At 31.4% G+C, this 15,249-nt stretch overlaps 1 protein-coding gene across 1 annotated transcript in view; it reads right to left on the bottom strand.

Moving 5' to 3' along the window:
* Nucleotides 1-6,524, bottom strand: part of LOC110998535 (filamentous growth regulator 23) — a 54,157-nt gene extending 47,633 nt beyond the window's left edge. The window contains exon 1 of the mRNA XM_045632343.1: nucleotides 6,377-6,524. The gene's annotated coding sequence lies outside the window, so the exon portion shown is untranslated. The remainder of the gene's footprint in view (nucleotides 1-6,376) is intronic.
* Nucleotides 6,525-15,249: the final 8,725 nt, after the last annotated feature.

Raw genomic sequence — 15,249 nt, 5'->3', positions numbered from 1 at the left:
GGGCCTCAGATTTCAGTATGTTTCATGATCATTTTAATCTAATAGGCATGTAGGTAGGTCTCCTGTGCCGCACAGACACCTTCGACTTTTTGGATCTAAGGGAAGCCAGCCGGTTTCCTCACGATGTTTTCTTTCAAACTATCGAAACGTTCACATAGAGAGAAAGTCTCACTCCGGAATGAGAATAGCATGCTTTAGTCCTAGCTAGGCCAACACTGCTCTCAATCCCTGATATAATCCGTATTAATAACTTCACCGGTATATGCCGTAATGGCATGAGAGTAATATCTAAAACTAGCTTCATATTAAATGTAAATGATTTTTTTACGGAGTACAGTGCTTTTTAATTACATGACTTTATGACTATTGTGTGAATAAATAGATTTTTTAAATAAATTGTATTAAACAGTTTATAAGACACATTGACTGAAAACAGAAATATCAAATGGTTCCTCATGTTTGACAGTTAATATTTATAAGTCTTTACTATACAAATATTTTTCAGCCTTACAAAGTGTGAGCAGAACATACGTTTTAGCATAATCATGTCTAAACAAATATTGGGTTACAAGCTCGTTGAAAACAGGTTGTATTAATACCGTGTAACGTAGGAGCCGTTAATTCTGTGGAATTTAAGTGAAAATTATTTGATAAGATGTATATCGCTTACAAATCCCTTGCGAATAAATGTGATATTATATTATCTTGATAACTATTTCACGAGTTTTATATTTGAAATAGGACTTTATAATCCTTAACGACGCCAAAATCGTCCAATTCATAAAATGCAATTGGTTCAGGTGATTGAGTCATGTACACCGAATGGCGGATAGGACACCAAGGTCCTTACTGAACTTATAACCTGCTCGCAAGAGATATCGCTGAGTTGGTGGGATGGAGTTGTCAAGTACCTCTATACAATAGGTATTCGAAATATACTTGAGGAGGTTGAGGCCCATAAGAGGCTGTATAGTCATTGGTGATGATGATAGTCAAGATGTTTATTGACTAAATTAATACATTAAAAAAAATACTCTCATAAAAAGCTATAATACGTAATTTCTCATGCAAATATTATATAAGACATATTTTGAATATAAATAATTATTTCTAAAAGCATTATATATAATATAATATAGCATATTTAGTGAAATAGTAAATATAATAAAATAAATATATACGCAGAGGCGTAAATATACATTAGATATTTACTAAATAGTGTCAAATTATTATTTGTTTGATCCCTGATTTGATGAAACGGGCTTCGTATAAGATGGTACTTCTATGGTAATATTTAGCCCTGTCTCACCTCCTTCAGCCAAGCATAAAGGCTGGCGAGGCCGTAGATAAGTCGGAAAACAAAAAAACGGCTTAAATATAAGAGTCATTACTCCAACTCTGATTTTATTGGAGTAGAGCTGAGTCCAGAGCTGATGCTTTCCTCACTCAACGAATAAGTACCAATCGTACTACAGCGGGGAAATGTCAGAATTAAATCTACTCGGACCAAACATCTTAAATTGGTTTTAATTTAATATTTTTATTATTACTATGTAGGTTAAGAATATTGCAAATACTTTATATTTCTGTGTCATTTCAAATTGACATATTAAGATAGCAAATCGTGAAATATTTTCAAGTTACCCATAACCAATTAGGACGGTAACGCAAAAAATATATTTGGCAATTGGAAGGCAATTCATTAGAGTAGTAAATGGTGCCTGACTGGTGTTTGTGTCCGAAATAACTCTTGAAAGTAAGTGGCGGTTGTCGACCGGTCGCGCGAAGGCCAACCGCCGTGCGCTTTGTCTAATGGCATAGCAAGTCATATGCGCCAGCGGGAAACACGGTATATAATCAAATTGGAATTAAACCACGGGATGATTGTCACGATATGTACCGATCGTTTTTAATTAAAAAGGGATCGGATGACTATATTAAATTCAATAAATAGTGTGTAATTAGAGATTTAAAACTACGTTTGTAGGATTCATTCATAGATGGTGTGGATTCTATTGATAAATTAAGATGGATGGATTTATTAGAATGATGTTTTAGACCTGGTTTTAAACTTATGTTAGGTAAGTGATATTTTATATGATATGAGGCTAGGAAGAAAATACCTAATAATGGTATAGAGAGAGCATTGTTGACCTAGTGGCTTCAGCGTGCCTCCTTCGTGAGGTCGTATATTCGATCCCCAGCTGTGCACCAATGGTCTTTATTTCTATTTGTGGATTTCACTTTCGCTCGAACGGTGAAGGAAAACACCGGCTTGCTTTAGACCCAAAGAGATGACGGCGTGTGTTAGGCACAAGAAGCTGATAAGTCTTGCGTATTAATAGAAGATTTATAATAATTGACATATACATGTTTGCTATGTAGATAAGAAAAATTAAAAATCGGCCAAGGCCGTCAATAACCTTGACAGCTGTGTAGTCAAGTCTCTTCCGACATTAAAATAGAACGAGTTTTTTTATGTTATCAGGTTGAATTAATCTGACCGTTACGATATATTTGCATTAAAATTGTTATATAACCACCAACTATACCAGATCTCGTAATATTTTGTTTATTAAAAATATACAGAACGACATATTATACAAATATTCTACACAGATTAATAAAACTCCTCAAAAGAGCTTACAGGTAAAACGTAGCCATGGTAACGGTAGCGAAATTTGAAAATGGAATCTATCGCTAATCTCACATCACTGAGACCACAACAAAAGGTGCAGAAATGTTGCAGTAAAAACGCATACTGCACCACTCCTTCCATCGATGTGCGTATTACTTGTCCCGCTCATTCCTAAACAATACCTTCTCTTTCTATCAAAGGAACTTTCCGAATACAGATCGTTCACTCTACGTTCTACCAATAATGATTACGTTATTAGTATTGTTTTTCAACTGAACAAAATAAACGAAGATAGAAGTAATTTAAATGTTTCATAAACATACATACCGTTACAACAATATAATGGTAACAGACTACTAAACTGTGAATTTCCTAGTGGCTTTGCATTTGTTGCATACCCATACAAGTTTTTTTAGCTCAGGTCAGATCTAGAGAACAAAACATCGAGAAGAAAATAATAACAATAAAGTTAATTATTATTGTTTATTTAGCTGTCAGAACTGTAAGTGAAACATATATCACTAAAGTGAAGGCAGCAGTTGAAAAACACTTTTACATTTGACCGTTTTTTCTCTCATCTTCAACTATCACGGAAAAGTATTTATCTAAAAGTATCTATAATACTGGTAACGTGGCTTTCCATGGGTAAAATAATGTTTAAAATGGGTTTATTCGACCCAGAGTTATAATATTATAAATGTAATTAAACATTGTAGACAGCTTACGATATATAAAAGTGAATGTTAAGTTGTCAAGTATTTATTATGTCGATACAGGAACTCGAGGGGGTGAGTCATGAGCTTTTAACCGACGCACATACTGATCTATTGTTTCAAATGCCCATTCATTTCAGATTTTATTGAAAATATTACCATAATAACTTATGGCTTCGTATAGAAAACTTCGTGATAAATTAATTTTACGCTTGCATAAATACATTTGGATCTCTTGGATTTATTTATTATAACGAAATTATCACGCTTGAAAATACTCTTTATCGAGTATTGTTATGGAAATATTATTATATAGTACGAGAGCCGGACAAATTTTCAATAAAAATTCATTATTTTTAGTAAATACGTAATTATTGGAATTAAACATTTGATTGTGGCAGTATAAAACGTTTTTGTTCCTATATATTGAATTTTCCAAATATTTGTTTTTTACGTTAACACAAGAATTTTAAAAGCGCTAATATTTTAGATGTTTTATTGGGATTTCCATTCGAACTTTGCTGTTTTAAATGTAGAAAAAATATCAATGTAACGAAGATTCTGTTGTATTCGAGGATAGAAGGTCGAACAAAACCTGTTTGTATTTGATCCTTCTTCGAATTAGCAAATTTTTCATTGAAATGTATTCTTCGATTTGAGACAAATAACGAAAAAAAATTTTTTAAAACATCTTGAAGATCGCGCGTTTTACTAACGATAAATAGTAATAGGACGTGATCATTGTATTTTCTGAGAAAATACAGGTAATTTAAAAATTCGTTAAAAATGTTCTGTTTTGAAAGAATTATTTTTAGCTTATATTTCGTGTTTAAATTAAAAACATAACGAATGATTTAGTGGCTCTATCAAATAGAAGGAAAAAATGATTTTCAGTACTTTCGCATTAGTTGGATAATCTTTCTACCAACGGTAGATAATATTATACATGTACATGAAAACAATACATTATACGTATATGAGTCAATAAGTCTTTGGTTATATATTTTATTATGTATATGTATATAGCCCACAATGAAATAACAATATAATCGTATGTTTATGTAATATGTCATAAATAAATTGCAGATATTAACTAAGATAAACCGAAGCGACCGCTTAGTAAATTATCATAAAATAATTTATGTAAACGTTATTAATGTGCAATAGTTTAAATTGTAATAAAATACTTAGTGGATTCTTGAGAGGAAAATGGCTGTAATTTATAGAGTTATCTTCTTTTATAGCTAAATTTATTATGACAGTTTTGCACAGTTATTAAACTGTAACTAAAAATGAAATTTGACTTTTGATGAAGACCTGTTCGGGTCCGATGTATTATTGGCAAGAAGAGCTCTGACATCTGAATTCATTAATGATAAAAGTCACTGCCATAAGTAGTTAATTATTTCACTAAAGAGTTAAACTTGAGTATGCTATACATATATTTCATTAATATTGAATATTGAGACTGTAAAAGACAGAATTATAAAATATTAAAAATATTTCTAGACGATGCGCTCCTATTATATACATATATTGATTGTATAAAATTAAAAAAAATATAGATTTGATTTTGTATATTTTCATACATTGACACAGGTCACTTGAAAGAGTACTTTTCAATTGTTTCTATTAAATCCGTTTATTACGCAATAAAAATGTTTTACCAAATAGTTTTCAGTAAGTTAGCCAACAAGACTGCAATCTTTGTCAATTGAATTGATAATTGAAAAGTCAGTGAAAACGTGACGATTCTATGTTTCGTTATCGTTTAATTAGGTAATATTACATAAATTATCTAATAAATGCGAAACGAAGAATACATTATACATACTATCTCAGCCGATGACTTCTATTGCCTAGTAAAAACAAAAAGTGTGGCTTCTTTCTTGGGATCAATTTTAATGGTAGATACTTTCTGCAGCTTTATTATATTACTTACTCAATAATTTTCTTGAAACAGTTGAGTTGCCAAAACACAATTTTTATGCTTGAAATATCCTACCTTTACTTATGTATTATTTCAGAATAATGTATCTATCTGATTACATAATAGTATATGTAATCGGAAAGATACATTATTATGTATAATTTACTAAATTTATATATACGATTTAAATAACAAACAGTTGTGAACAGAAAACTAGTATGCTGGAAATGTTCCAAGTTTATTTAAAATAGCTATTATTATAAAATAAATATCCAATTGAAAATGATAGAAACAAATTGAAAATAACATCATCAACACTAAACAAGATTTATTAAAAACGGATTACAAGATTATGTCTATCGTAGCATTAAATCTCGATTTGGTTTCTCTTTTCATGGAATTCTTAAATAATTTACGGCTTCCCTATTCCCTGTTTATGTATATCTTCTTAATTGTAAAAAATATATACATTTGATATTATAACGTCAGTTATTTGAAAGATGTAACAGTTTCAAAATAAAGCCTCTGTTTTAGGCTTTGAGAATTTCTTATTTCGGGTTATATATTGTCTGGTCTCTACAACTTAGTCACAGATTAAGGGTTTAGTAAAACTATAAAGTGAATGGATCACTAAGGATTATAAGAACACGTCACGATTTTAAAATCAACGAAATCGTTTTAAAATAAAAAGCGGAAAACAGATCCCAAGACTCTAAAAAACCAGAAGTGAGTTACAAGCACCAAATGAGGTATAATTTCCTGAACCCATAACCATTATTTAAAATGATCCTTAATATTTGGATTTAAAAATGTAAACTATTAACCTAAAGCTCGTTGAACTCTTTTATTAAGAAGATCGATTTAACCTCGAACAGATAAGTTATATCTAAATTGACTATTACTTGATTTTGTGTATCGAAACGGACATTAATTTTTTATATATCGAAATAATACAAAATCATAACCTCGAAATCGTCTAAAGAAGCCCGGTTTTGAAACGCAGTGTTTATGCAAGAACAGTTGAACGTCCTGTTAAGCCCTCAGGAACCGGAACAAAAGGAATGGATGTGACAAAAGAAAAACAATAAAACCAACCTGTTTACGTAAGTAACACTTGCACAAAATCCAATTTTGTTCCACTAGCACTTAAACAAAGTATTGGAACGCAAAATTCGGTTAGACGTTTGAATTTCGAAGCGGTTAGGTCCGCGGCGCGCGCACGAGTGGCGCCCGGTCACGTGCACCGGCCGAACCGCCACCTGTAACCCTGTCAAGTTGGAAAGGTAATACGTCACAGTCTTACCTCTTCCCGGTCTTTGTTCCTCTGAATCCTTACGACTCGTCTCACCTTTGAGGTTATTTTAATTCGATTGATTTTAAGTATTAAAAGTAGATATCCCAGAGATTTAAGTTACACCTGGCAAGTTTATTTGTTATTTGTTTATTAGTATGTATTTAAATGTTTTCTCGATGAAATCATGAAGGGAACTGAGACGACGGCGTGTGAAAAATATTTAAATTATCGGAATAATTTATTTCTGGAAATAAACAATGGATTGTAAGAGTAAAATGATCTGGTGTTATTAAAGTAATTATTGCATTTACACAAAAAACAAGGCCATGATATTGATTTAGAAGGAAGGAAGTTGACGTTCACTTCTCAAGATTCTAATTATAAGAAAGAAAATATTCCTTTTGATATTTATTCATTAGGTTTTATTACACCGTTACTTCAATAGGTATATTCTTTTTTAAAGAAAAAAATTAAAACACTCTAATATCATCGTACATGCAAAGCTGTGTTTTTAATATGAGGGTTATGGTAGTTATTAAATAAGATGCAGGTAGCTTCTTATCTTTAATACTCAGAAAACACAAGAGCAAGCGCTGATATGGCAAGATTTCACACGCTTTCATACAAAAATAATGCCTGTTCTTTTAATATGTTGCACATTGTAACGTATGTCATTGTTAAGTCTTGGAAACAGAGTATCCTAGTCGTCCAAGTTTAATTTCAAGGACCGAGTTGACATGTATTGGAAGCTTCCAATAGCGATTACGATTCCCGTCTTCAATGTTAAATTTTTGTCTGCAATCCTAAAGTAGGACATCAACGCTATGGATATTGAAAGAACTATGTATATTGAAATATCGTTTATAGTATAGTATCGCTATTGCTGCTAAAAGTTACATACTAAGAAAGACTAGACTAATTAAAGACATTTTACTTTCAAAAAGACGCTTAGAGTTTTTACTGTTGCTTATAAGTAAAGAATTAAACGTCAGTACAATTTTGAAAAACATGGACACCAAGTAGTATATTTTTCCCTCACGTAGCATAGGACCTCTAGCAAGTAAACCCCTTGTAACTCAAAAAAATATACCGGACATGAGATTTATCACATGAGTAAGTTTAAAAAAGATAAATCCCTCGTTTCCTCACGATGTTTCCCTTCACCGTTCGAGCAAATGTTAAATGCGCACATAGAAAGAAACTCCATTGGCGCACAGTCGGGGACCGAACCTACGACCTCAGGCCAACACTGCTCCTTGAGCTCCATGAGTAAGTTTACCTAAATCTATATATAACTATAGGATATAACAAAATATATGTGCTTAAGTAAACTGATGCATGTTATATTGCCTTATAAACCTCATGTCCGTAATATTTTTTTTATAATATATTTATTGTAAAATTACGTGTATAACAAGATTTACGCGAATTCGATGACTCACATATGTCCAAATAAAAATAACAATTTTATCATTAGCAAGGCTTTATGACATCAGCTAACTTAAATAGTGATTCCGATTTCTATTAATTAGTTGTTAAGATATCATCATTTTGTTTCATTAAAGTAGTACGCAAAATTTTACTCTTATTAATTTAATTTTAGTAATTTGTCATTAACAAAATATTCTATATTATATTGTGATTACAATTATTACATTATTATATATATAATAAGTTAAACATTGTAATCGCTTTATACAGTAGCGAGGATGATTATTATTCACCCGGTTGATGCAAAACTATATCAAATTATATTTTTAAGGTCATTAAATCTATAAATATTGCCAAGATTGCTTGACGATATTATTTATATAGTTGCGGAAGCATTGCTAGATAGGCGTGAAGCAAAGATGAGTTGTTTCTCAATAACCTTGGGTCATCGATAAATTATGAAATTTTAATATCCATAAAATATTCTTGAAATATTCACTTACATTGAAAACAATAAACTATATTATGACTTTCCTATTGTTATTTAAGATACCCTATTAAGAAAATTGCTTTGTAGCTAGATAAACCTTTAAAGAAAAACACTTTTTTACGGATTATAGTTATGTATTATTGTATTTAAACTTATAATTATTTAAACATAATTTTAAATTTAACCGACGTTTCGTTTTACGTTTTTTAGTCGATACCAACTCCGGGGAAATAAATACAGATAATACAACATTTTCTACAGCTGTGATACTTTTTGACATTTAACACCTTTGTCTTCAGTCACCGTGACGGGTGACCATGCACGCTGTAAAGCACGTGAAACGTCGGTTAAATTTAAAATTATGTTTAAATAATTATAAGTTTAAATACAATAATACATAACCATAATCCGGAAAATGTGTTTTTCTTTAAATGTGTAAAAGTTATGTTAATAAAAGACTATATTATTTGATAAACCTTATTTGTTTAAGTATAACATAATTAAAAGTTCGCCCCTCATATATAGGTCATATACGGCGACCCTCACCGTTTCTTAGTAATAAAAAATAATAAAAAGTAATCCAAAATATGATTGTACAATTAATTAAGGAAATGATTTGCGATGTCCGGTCGGATATAAATATCTCAAATACGACAGGAAGCCTTTTGAAAGTAAATCCTATACGTAAAGAAAGTGAAAAGTTTGATACTACTTTTAGAAATACTACTTTTGCAGTTGTCGGAGATTGGTGTAATAACGAGTGCATTACACTTAATTTTATAAAATTTAATATTTATGTATCATGCTTTGATTATTAGACATGTATGTATATTCTTAAAATTAACATAATATGGAGTTTTTCGAATCAATAACGTCGGTATAGTATATACAATTTAAACAAAGATGTCACTTAAATAGTTTTTTTGTTTCTATATGTTTGTCCAGATCAGAAAGAAGTCATCAAAATCTCTATAAAATAAATTCGTTTATCACAATTCAATAATTTATTTTATTGAATTGTGATAAACGTTCTTAAGTGTACATTATGTAGGTAACATAATGTACACTTAAGAACGTCAAAAAAATAAATATACATTAAATGCTTCAAATTTTATATACTGCTCAAATCAAGGGCTTAGAATGGAAGAGAAAAACTGTCAATAAACTCTCAGCCACTCTTTTTAATCGTCAAGTTTTTTTACACAACGTTTGTAAGGAGCTGCAACCATTACACCATGTTCCATATGACATCTTGATGAAATATAAAATGGTCTAAACGTTTCGCTATTATGCATTATATTAATATTTTTATTATATAGACACAAAGAGGTAATTTAGTACCAGTAAGAAAAGAGTCACAAATAAAACTATTCATCCCAAAACATCTTCACGAGGATAAGAGTTTTAAATACAACCCAATCAGAGGTACCCCATAAGCAGAAAATTTCATTATCCCTCGCTATTATCGCTTCTATATAATAATATCATGATTGTTATCCATTTAAACTCAGATAGTTAAGAATTGTATTTCCATTATATATGAAATAGTTATGGTCTGTTTCACTCGATTGTCGCAAGTGCAACGATAGTGTGATAACATTTTTGTTAGATAAACCTGACTTTTAACTATTGTCCAATTGTTATATTGTTATGTGATTCATAATTTATTCATTTGTTTCTCTCCGTAGGTTTTATCATGATTTCTTATCAAATTAGTTAGCATGATTAATGGACCTAGTCCATAAATGGTTTTTTGGGTACTTTATATGGATTTGTAATTAGGAATAATTTTAAAATAGCAACGCAGGACGGTACTTCACTCCGGGCCACCGCTTTATGAATCGACGACAACCAATCCTTTTCCGAGCGCCATGATCTTTTGTTAGAGATGTGGTCACTTTGCATCTTCTACCGCATTTACCATAGAGAGTGTTTAGAGGATTTGCTCGAATTAATATCTGCAGCTGAGTTTCATCATCACAGATGCCCACTAAAGTATTTTCGAACCAATTCGACTCAGAGTCCTTTGAAAAGAAAAGAGCAAGAATTAAACTTTGAGGGATTGTAACAGTGCCAATTTTTAAAAGGCCGGCAACGAAATCGCGAACTCTCTGGCATTGAGGGTGTCCATGTGCGGCGGTTTTACTTAACATTAGGTGAACCTCCTGACAGTTTGCTCCCTGTTCTTTTCTGTTTGTGGCTTTACGGAAATATTAATTTACTTTTTGTGTATTTAAACAAAAAACTTTAAAAAAAATGTTATATTTTTATTGTTTGTGTCTTGTGTTATCAGATAGAGACCTATTTCTTTAAAGCACTCAGTCATGAATATTTTTAATTTACGTATATACTTTAGAGTTTTATTTGTAATTCGCGTATATTGACAATATTTAAAAACTAACAAAAGATCAGAGGTTTTTAAAGAATTTTCACGCAAAGACACGGGTCTTAGCCAGACGTATATCATTCGTTATCTCCGCATTCCAAGGCTTACAAACAGAGCGTAGCATCCTTGCTATAGCATTCACATCCTTTCATTGACTCAGGTAGACTCTATTGTGATGTTCTTAAGATTTGGGCCACTATTCGCTGACAATTGTATTTCCTGTTTACCTACTTCCGATATAAAAATTTGAATATTATGTTGTAATACGATTTAATATAAAACATCTATAGTGTGAAATATATATATTTTGCTTGGATCTTAATTTTAAGTTATAATATTAATATTGCATTCTATTGATTTTTGTTTATATAACTAGCGCAATTAGATAAGTTTTTCTGTGAAATAAATTTGAAATAAATTATTGTTATTATTTATTTACCAGGCCTAACTTTCTTTGTAGTCTTGAAGGTCGTGCTGTCTTAAGAGCTGTTACCGATACGACTTGCTGCCCCCACACTGCTTTATCATCAGCTTATCTTAGGGCTTTAAGATGAAATTACATCTGAAGTAGATACCAATAAACTCTATCAAATAAACAAAATAATACGTATTATCTTTTTACATTCACACAGTCGAATTCAACCAAAACGGTATATTTGAAATAAAACTAAACCGAGAATGGTCTTTCCTTTTATCAAATAAAATCAAATCAAAAATCATTTATTAATATAGGTAACATAATGTACACTTATGAACGTAAAAAAAAATAATCTAATTTTACATTTACTGCCACTTCTCAAATCAAGGGCGTAGAACGGAAGAGAAGAACTGGCAATATACTCTCCGCCACTCTTTTTAATCGCCAAGTTTTTTTTACACAATGTTTGTAAGGAGCTACAACCAATACTAACACTACACACTAATAAGCGAGTTAAAGTTTGTTACAATAACACTTATGTCCAAAAGGTTCCCCTCTGTTTATTAAAAGTTTATAAATTGGTCTTTTCTTTTAATTCTGTACAAGACATTCGACCCAATAACGCATGTTACGCTCGAGTGCCGCCCCACTTGTTTACCCCTATTTCCTGCCCATATCACGTCTCCTAGCTTGAAGCTACTTGTTGTCAGATCACGTTGCTAATCTCAGGTTATAGTGACACTATTCTCAGGCTAATAACGTTTTATGTATTTCCTTCTCAGTGCGGTTTTATTGAATATTGCTAGATAATTTACATTCTTATAACGTAAAGTAATATTTAAACTCACTTATTAAACATACTGTCTGAAAAGTATATGAAATACAATATATAGGTAGGAAGGTAAATTCTTTAAAGTACCTAAATTTACGCTTCCATTAATATTTTATAAGTCGTCGTTAATTTACGAATATTTTTCGCTGAATCATTAAATCGATATGTTTAATTTATTTAAACAGAAAGTATTTTGTATTATATTAATTTTTTTTTGTCTCCGAAGAAGAATGAGATTTTAATTTGATGAAACAATGCATTTCTTTTCTATTATGTGTGCTGAGGGACGTTGTAAAATGTATCTTTTGTTTAGCAATACGGATGTATCGAATATGGCTACGAAAGGCTTTTAGTTCTGAATTTTATGTATGTTTTATGAGGAAACTCAAAAGGAAAATAAACTTGGTTATATTGTATCTCAAAAGTACATATGATATCTCGATAATTAATATGAAAATTTAAACCTAAATCTTATACAGCACAAATAAACTCTATGTCCTTACGATTTTTTTGCGATGGAAGCAGTCTTAACGAACCAGTGATAAAGGCCGATGTAACTATTATAATGTTTTTTACTATTGCTTTTTTGCAAAATCGTCTGTTATTTTGTGAGTACTTGATAAAAAATATTGTTAATTAGGTATATTGTATAGTTTAAAGGGGTATCGTTCTAATTTTAAGTTAGTACTAGTCTTCGAAGATAGTATGCCTCTCTTAGCGAAAACAGTGTTTGGCGTATACTCTACCATATACTTCATAACTTCCACGCTAATATTGTCTCATAAAATGCGGCAGTCTCATGTGATTGGACAAGTGCACCGAATGGCGGATGGTAGAACCTCAAGGTCTTTACAGAACTCACAACCTGGTGGTCAGAGAAAACCCGGTAGACCGAGGCTGCAGTGGTGGAATGAAGTTGTCAAATACCTCGAAACAATTGAAGTTTGAGCAAGATGCACGAGATATATTGCAATGGTAGACATTCATGACGACGATGGAGTAGTAGTATACTGTATAACAAAAATTATAGTAGTACAAAAAAACGTACTAAACTTTTTTTGTAAGGCAATAATAATTATTACTTATTATTAAATGAAGGCCGGTTACGTTGTATTAATTAGATAAAGATCAAATGTTGATCAGTCCAAAATAACAACAAATTATTCCTTATTCCTTAGGAACACTCAAACCACGTGCAAAATTAATTATGGCTTATGTTATTTGACTGATATAAACATTATAGTTAAATATAATATATGACACGATTACGTACTCATTATTACATAGTTTGTTTGCAGATGATACGTCCTTGATTTTTAAAATCAAAAGACAAATAACCAATTTTGACGATGTGAACAACGCTCTCTCTTCGATTGTCCATTGGTTTAGTATGAATAACCTTCTGCTTAATGCTAAGAAAACGAAATGCATTAAATTTTGTGCAAGAAATGCGAGGGTTATGGGTACTAGACCAACTATAAATAATGAAGAATTGAATCTGGATGATACAACTGTATTTCTTGGGATCACCTTGGATTCAAAACTTCAGTGGTCCCCTCATATCAACGGATTGGCGAAGAGACTTAGTTCTGCAGCTTACGCGGTTAAAAAAATTCGCTCACTGACTGATGTCGATACAGCTAAACTTGTTTATTTTAGTTACTTTCACAGCCTAATGACTTATGGCTTATTGTTATGGGGTCACGCTGCTGATGTCGAATCTGTTTTCATTCTGCAGAAGAGGGCTATTCGTGCAATCTATAATTTAAAATGTAGGGAATCTCTCAGAGATAAATTCAAGGAAATTAATATACTTACCTTTCCCTCGCAATATATTTATGAAAATATTATGTTTGTATACAAAAATAGTGATAAATATACTAGATTAGAACATACGCACAATGTCAATACTCGGAACAAACGCAGGCTGCAATTTCCCCGTACTAGACTGTGTAAAGTTAGTAATTCTTTTTTGGGGAAAGGGATACTCTTCTTTAATAAAATCCCAGAGGCTCTTTTATCTCTGCCTTTTAATAAATTTAAGAAATGTATTAAAGAAAAGCTGTGTAAAAAGGCTTACTATAAAGTTATTGATTATCTAGTTGATAAAAGGGCCTGGGACTAGTGCTGGGCAGGCTGCCTCTAATTAATTTGATATATTTGTTTTAAATATTGTTTGATGATTTGCTTTTTTAAAAGAGTACCGAGAGTTTTTTACGCCGGCTTTTTCTCTCGGCCTACACCCTCTGTCTTTGCCGATGAGTAGGGATGCCTACAAGTTTGAATTGATTGACGTGGAATAAGTGATACCTAGAAGATCTTATGTTCCAAAATAAACGTATTTTTTTTTTTTTTTTTTAGTATTAACCAAATTTTCTACTATTAAACACTCCATGTCTTAATGAACTGCGTAAAAAGTTGAAAAACAAGACAATTAATTACACTCTAGTAACCATTTCGCTGACTTCACAGCGATGACTCACCCATTCAAGGCTCAGATGAAGCAGAGGTTTTTGTGATCCATACAATCTATATCAATTACCTTAACTAATATTTTAATTATTAAAAAAAACCTAATAACTATTTAAATTTATATTAATGTTGAGTTTTTTTCTCCAAAATCAAACTTTAAAGTGGACTTAATGTCCTATAACCCCTCGTTGGGGCAGTTGGCGTCTACAATGAGTCGCAATCGCCTTTCTCGGCAATAGATGGCCCGAATACGTGAAGACGTTGACGAAGACTAGGTGCGAGATGTCGTAATTTGAAACATTAGTGGCCTACTGGCCTCAGAGCAAACGTTTTCTTATTCAGTGTTGTTATTGAATACTATTTACTAGTGCCTTAACAGATTTTTATTTAATTCTTCTTCTTCAAGTGCCTCTCCATTACTGGAGGTTGGCCGTCAGTGTCAGTTTTATTTAATTAATTCTTATTTATTCAACAACATACATAAAATGACAATATACTAAACGTAATAGCTATAAGTGACCAAGTATGTTGTATTTATGTAATCATCATTTATTTATACCTAGATTTATAATATATATGTCATACAGAAATGCGTATATGTATATTTATCAAAAACTATAGAATCGATTCTAATAAAACTTGTAC

The sequence above is a fragment of the Pieris rapae genome, chromosome 19, assembly GCF_905147795.1.
Source record: "Pieris rapae chromosome 19, ilPieRapa1.1, whole genome shotgun sequence".
NCBI lineage: Eukaryota > Metazoa > Arthropoda > Insecta > Lepidoptera > Pieridae > Pieris > Pieris rapae.
Note: the sequence above shows the minus strand (reverse complement) of the source record. Positions and strands in the feature narration are given on the sequence as shown.